Below are 6,985 nucleotides of genomic sequence, written 5' to 3'. Positions count from 1 at the left end.
AGAGAGAGAGAGAGAGAGAGAGAGAGAGAAAGAGAGAGAAAGAAAGAGAGAGAGAAAGAGAGAAAGAAAGAGAAAGAAAGAGAGAAAGAGAGAGAGAAAGAGAGAGAGAGAGAGAGAGGGAGGGAGGGAGGGAGGGAGGGAGGGAGGGAGGGAGAAAGAAAGAAAAAAGAAAGAAAAAGAAGAAGAAGAAGAAGTTCATGCTGTGCATCTAGCAGTTTTATTATCCTCAGAGAATTGTGGGATCAGCAGGGCTACAGCGCGCCACTATCCCCAGTGCCCACGTGGTCTCTCACTCAGTACCCTTGGTAACCACGTTCTTGACCACAACCGCAGCTTTAGATCCTCGCGAGTAGGGAATGAAGGGGTACCACACAGGAGGCAGCGCCCACTGGGCTCCACTGGATGCCAGGTTGCCCACCAGACCACATCACTCTGGCCCTGGGCTCAGGGCATGATGTGAGTGTGAGAGCTTTGGCCCGGTTGCCATTAAGACTCACTCCAGGTCACACTGAGGGCAAGGGTTGCTAGTCCCTGGCCGCTGGGACTCTCTCATCCTGAGTTCTCCCATCACCATCACTAAGAATGTTTTTCTGGTAACCGAAGTTGAATTGAGACATCCAAGGTCATCTATGCATTTGGACAAGATTCAGACATCTAGGCGGCTTGTCCGGCTTTACCGGGGAGAATCTAAGTAAGTAAACACCAGTGGGAAGACTCCACGTTATGTGATCCATCAGATTGAGTTCTGGGGAGAAAATGTTGTTTATCCTTATACCTAATACTTTGAACTACCCTAGAGTTTCCTTTTGAACCTAAAAGGCTACATTACCAGAGTCCCTTATTAAGTAATAACTCTCTTATCTCTGTCTCTCTGCTCCCTACCTCTCCCCTCTCTATGTCTCTATCTGTCTCTGTGTGACTGTCTCTCTGTTCCCCACTCCCGACTCAAATACATATGTTCACATAGCCTGGACTTTAAACATTATCATTCGACACATACCATCCAAACTTGATGAAAGTTGCTGAGTCCCAGATTGTTCTTAGAGACAATAGCAAACAGCACAGTGTTGCTATCTAACCCACCTTCCCTCTAATTCCTTTCTTTGTTGATATTAAACCAATAAATGGTGTGAGCCTATATGATAACACCTGTCACCTCAGATACCCTGAAACAAAAGCCAGTCCTCCTGGGTTGCTACAAACACCAGGAGTCCACAGAAGCTTAGATGTCATCTGCCATTGCGCTCCAAGGATGTGTCACACAGGATGTGTTTAAATTCTGCAGTGTGGAGGGTGAATGTGACACAACACATGGAAAATATGACATCTCAGTGGACCAGAGACTGATGAAAAATGACTAGAGTATTACTTTACAATTTTATAAGCTCTTGTTTCTATGTAACCTTCCCTCTTAGAAGTATGTTTTCTGGTACTTGGAAATGATTAATTTCCCCTGTCATTTGTCTTGAAATACCTTTTTTTTTTAACTTTTTTAAATTGTTATTTATTAATTTAGCATGAATTTATAATAATTTAAGTTTCCTTATCTTACTGAGGATCTCAAGTTCTATCTGATAGTGGCTGGTGGCTAGGTTGTCAGTATAATTTCAATACTAATTTTCTTATTTTTGCTGTTTTATTTATTTCTCCATTAATTTATTTATTCATTTTACATCCTGATTGATGCCCTCATGCCCCCTCACAAGGTGCATATCCCAACCCCCCACTTCACCTCTGAAAGGGTGTCCCCCACCCCATATCATCCCCCCATTTCCCACCCTACCTCCATCCCCCACCCCACACCCTACCCCCAACTCTCTCCCATCAAGTCTCTAAAAGGTTAGTCAAATCCTCTCCCACTGAGGCCAGACAAGGCAGTCCAGTTGTTCATGGACAAACAACAGCTTTAGGGACAGCCCTGGGTCCAGTTGTTGGAGAACTGAGCTACACATTTGCTACATATGTGCCAGGGGCCTCAGTCCAGCCCAGTCCAGTCTTTGGTTGCTGACTCAGTCTCTGTGAACCCTAAGGGTTCAGGTTAGTTTTCTCTGTTGGTCTTCCTGTAGAGTTCATATCCCCTTCAGGGACTTCAATTCTTCCTCCTACTCTTCCATAAGAGTCCCTGAGTTCTGTTCAATGTTTGACTGTGGGTATCTGCATCTGTTTTTTGTTCAGCTGATTTGGTGGAGCCTCTCAGAGGACAGTTACGCTAGGCTCCTGTCTTCACGCATAACAGAGTATCATTAATCATGTCAGGTAGCCGTGTTTGCCCATGGGATAGGACTCAGGTTGGGCCAGTTATTGGCTAGCTATTCCCTCAGGCCATGCTCCATCTTTGTTCCTGCATTTCTTTTGCATAGGAAGAATTTAGGGTCTAAACTTTTGTGGATGGGTTGGTGCCCTTCCACTGGTGGTCTTGCCTGGCTACAGGAACCTCTTCAGGATCCATATTCTCACTGATATGTGTCTCAGATGACATCATCCAAATTGACTACTGGGAGCTTTCTCCATCCCAGCCTCTGGCACTTCCTAGAGATCCCTTCACCCACCCCACCTCACCCCTCATCCTCAGCAGCAGCAGCTCTCCACTCACTCTCCTGGCCCTCTCACCCTCTGGTCCTCAATCCTATCTCTTCCTACACCTGATACTGAGCCCCACTATTCCCCTCCCCATTCCCTCTCACACCTAGTTACCTCCCTCCCTCTGTCTCCAGTGACTATTTTATTCCCCCTTCTAAGCATCCTTGCTTGGGACTTCTTTCTTGTTTAGCTTTTTTGGGTCTGTGGGGTGTATCATGAGTATCCTGAACTTTATGGCTAATATCTACTTATCAGTGAGTACATACCATGCATGTCCTTTTCAGTCTGGGTTACCTTACTCAGGAATTCCATCTGTTTGTCTGCAAAATTCATGATGCCTTTGTTTTTAATAGGTGAATAGTATTCCATTGTGTAAATGCACCACATTTTCTTTTTTAAGGCATTTTTATTAGATAGTTTCTTCATTTACATTTCAAATGCTATTCACAAAGCCCCCTATACCCTTCCCCCCACACTGCTCCCCAACCCACCCACTCCCACTTCCTAACCCTGTCATTCCCCTGTACTGGGGCATATGATCTTCACAATACCAAGGGCCTTTCCTCCCAATGATGGCCGACTAGGCCATCCTCTGCTACATATGCAACTAGAGACACAGCTCTGGGGGGAGAGGGGAACACTGGTTAGTTCATATTGTTGTTCCTCCTATAGGGTTGCAGACCCCTTTAGCTCCTTGGGTACTTTCTCTAGCTCTTTCATTAGGGGCCCTGTGTTCCATCCAATAGATGACTGTGAGCATCCACTCCTCTATTTTCTGTGTCCATTTTTCAGTTGAAGGACATTTGGGTTGTCTCTAGTTTCTAGGTATTACAAATAAAGCTGCTATGAACACAGTGGAGCACCTGTTCTTGTGGTATGGTGGAGCATCTTTTGGATATATGCCCAGGAGCAGTATAGTTGGGTCTTCAAGTAGAACTATTTCCAATTTTCTGAGAAACTGCCAATTTTTTCCAAAGTGGTTGTACAAGTTTGCAATGTCAACAGCAATAGAGAAATGTTCATCTTTCTCTGCATCCTCACCAGCATGAGTTGTCACTTGAGTTTTTATCTTAGTCATTTTGATGGGTGTAAGTTGAAATCTCATAGTCCTTTTGATTTGCATTTCCCTGATGATTAAAGATATTGAACATTTCTTTAAGTGCTTCTCAGCCATTTGAGATTCCTCTGTTGAGAAATCTCTGTTTAGCTCTGTAACTCATTTTTAAATTGGATTTGTCGAAGTCTAACTTCTTGAGTTCTTTATATATTTGGGATATTAGCATTCTGTCAGCTGTAGGGTTGATGAAGATCTTTTTCCAATCTGTAGGTTGCTGTTCTGTCCTATTGATGGTGTCCTTTGCCTTACAGAAGCTTTTCAGTTTCAAGAGGCCCCATTTACCAATTGTTGATCTTAGAGCTGGAGCCATTGGTATTCTGATCAGGAAATTGTCTCCTGTACCAATGCATTCAAGGCTATTTCTCACTTTTGCTTCTACTAGATTTAATATATCTTGTTTTATGTTGAGGTCTTTGATTCACTTGGACTTGAGTTTTGTGCACAGTGATAAATCTGAATCTATTTTCATTCTCCTACATACAGATATCCAGTTAGACCAGCACCATTTGTTGAAGATGCTTTCATTTTTCCATTGTTTGGTTTTGGCTTCTTTGTCAAAAATCGAGTATCTATAGGTGTGTGAGATTATTTCTGGGTCTTTGCTTCAATTCCATTGGTCAATCTGTCTATTTCTATACCAATACCATGCAGTTTGCATCACTATTCCTCTGTAGTACAACCTGGTCAGGGATGGTAATTCTTCAAGAAGTTCTTTTATTGTTCAGGATTGTTTTACCTATCCTGGGTATTTTGTTTTTCCATATGAAGTTGAAAATTGCCCTTTCAAGGTCTGTAAAAAATGTGTTGGAATTTTGATGGGAATTCCATTGAATCTACAGATTGCTTTTGTCAAGATGGCCATTTTCATTATGTTAATCCTACTGATCCATGAATGTGAGAGAGCTTTCCATTTTCTGATACCTTCTTCAACTTCTTAGTTCAGGGACTTGAAGTTCTTGTCATACATGTCTTTGCTTCATTAGAGTTACACCAAGATATTTTATATTATTGTGGCTATTGTGAAAGGTGTTATTTCTACAATTTCTATAATTTCTTTCTCAGCCCATTAATCATTTGTATAAAGGAGAGCAACTGATTTCTTTGAGTTAGTTTTGTATCCAGCCACTTTGCAGAAGTTGTTTATCAGCTGTAGGAGCTCTTTGGTAGTTTTGGAGGCTGTTTATGTATACTATCATGTCATCTGCAAATAGCAATATTTTGACTTCTTCCTTTCCAATTCGTATCCCCTTGATCTCTTTTTGTTGTCTTATTGCTCTAGCTAAAACTTCAAGTACTATATTAAAAAGATAGGGAGAAAGTGGGCAACATTTTCTTGTCCCTGGTTTTAGTGGGATTACTTCATTTCTCTTCATTTATATGATGTTGGCTATTGGATTGCTGTACATTGCCTATATTATGTTTAGGTTTGAACCCTATATCAGATATGTAGTTGGTTTTAAAAAAAACTCTTCCTATTTTGTAGGCTGCTGCTTTGTCTAAATGATGGTGTGTTTTGCCATGAAGAAGCTTTTCCGTTTGACGAGGTCTCATTCTACTAATTGTTGATCATACTCCTTGTGCTATTGCTATTCTGTTCAGAAAGCCTTCTCCTGTGCCAATGAGTTCAAGAGTATTGCCTAATTTTTACTCTTCCATCAGGTTCAGTGTATCTGGTTTTATGTTGAAGTCTTTGATCTATTTGAAATTGAGTTTTGTTCAGGATGATAAGTATGGATCTACCTGGATTCTTGTACATGCAGTCATCTAGTATGATCACAACCATTTGCTCTTTTTTTCTAGTGTGTATTTCTAGCTTCTCTATCAAAAAAAATTAGAGTGTCCATAGGTGTGTGGACTTGTTTTGGGGGTCTCTGATTTTAGTTCATTGATCAACATGTCTGGTTTTATACCAAAACCATGTTGTTTTTATTACCAAGCTCTGTAGCACAATTTGAGATTAGAGATGGTAATATTTCCCGAAAATGATGATGATAATGGTGGTGATAATGATGATGATTCAGCATCATTTTAGCTGGGTGTTTTGTGTTTTCATATGAAGCTGAAAATTGCCTTTTCAAGTTCTATGAAGAATTGGCTAGAAATTTTAATGGGAATATGTAGATAGCTTTTGGCAGAGTGGACATTTTTCCTATATTAATTCTACCAATCCATGAGCATGTGATATCTTTCTATAATCTGAGATCTTCCTCAGGTTTTTTCTTCAATGTCTTAAATTTTTATCATACAAGTCTTTTTTCAATTAGATATTTTCTTTATTTACATTTTAAATGTTATCCCCTTTCTTGGTTTCCCCTCCAAAAACCCCCTATCCCCTCCCTACTCCCCCTGCTCACCAACACATACACTCCCACTTTCTGGCCCTGGCATTCCCCTATGCTGAGGCATAGAGCCTTCACAGGATCAAGGTCCTCTCCTTCAATTGATAACCAACAAGACCATCCTCTGCTACATATGCAGCTGAAGCCATGAGTCCCTCCATATGTACTCTTTGGTTGGTGGTTTAGTCCCTGGGAGCTCTGGAGGATACTGGTTAGTTCATATTGTTCTTCCTCCAATGGGGTTGCAAACCCCTTCAGCTCCTTGGGCCCTTTCTCTATCTCCTCCACTGGGTGCCTTGTGCTCAGTCTAATGATTGGCTGAGAGCATCCACCTCTATATTTGTCAGGCACTGGTAGAGCCCCTCAGGAGACAAGAATATCAAGCTCCTTTTGACAAGCACTTGTTGGCATCCACAATAGTGTCTGGGTTTGGTGACTGTATATGAGATGGATTCCCAGGTGGGGCAGTCTCTGGATGGTCATTCCTTCAGTCTCTGCTCCACACTTTGTCTCTATAATTCCTCCCATGGGTGGTTTGTTCCCCCTTCTAAGGAGGACCGAAGTATCCACACTTTGGTCTTCCTTCTTCTTGAGTTTCACAAATTTTGTGAATTGTATCTTGGGTATTCTGAGCTTCTGGGTTAATATCCACTTATCAGTGAGTGCATATGAGGTGTGTTCTTTTGTGATTGGGTTATCTCATTCAGGATGATATCCTCCAGATCCATCTTTGGAGAATTTTTTTAATTTTTTTTCCATTTTTTATTAGGTATTTAGCTCATTTACATTTCCAATGCTATACCAAAAGTCCCCCATATCCACCCACCCCCACTCCCCTGCCCACCCACTCCCTCTTTTTGGCCCTGGTGTTCCCCTGTACTGGGGCATATAAAGTTTGCAAGTCCAATGGGCCTCTCTTTCCAGTGATGGCCGACTAGGCCATCTTTTG

General features: G+C 41.7%; 1 protein-coding gene across 4 annotated transcripts in view; it reads left to right on the top strand.

Annotated features, from left to right (window-relative positions):
- The first annotated feature begins 287 nt into the window (after window positions 1–287).
- Ms4a20 (membrane-spanning 4-domains, subfamily A, member 20) overlaps window positions 288–6,985 on the top strand; it is a 34,076-nt gene continuing 27,378 nt past the window's right edge. The window contains exon 1 of one of the 4 annotated variants that reach the window (XM_030251070.1): window positions 288–691. The gene's annotated coding sequence lies outside the window, so the exon portion shown is untranslated. The remainder of the gene's footprint in view (window positions 692–6,985) is intronic. The other 3 variants (XM_006527323.4, XM_006527325.4, NM_027058.1) reach the window with 3 other exon arrangements.

Source organism: Mus musculus, chromosome 19 (assembly GCF_000001635.26).
Source record: "Mus musculus strain C57BL/6J chromosome 19, GRCm38.p6 C57BL/6J".
In the NCBI taxonomy this organism is placed as follows: domain Eukaryota; kingdom Metazoa; phylum Chordata; class Mammalia; order Rodentia; family Muridae; genus Mus; species Mus musculus.
Note: the sequence above shows the minus strand (reverse complement) of the source record. Positions and strands in the feature narration are given on the sequence as shown.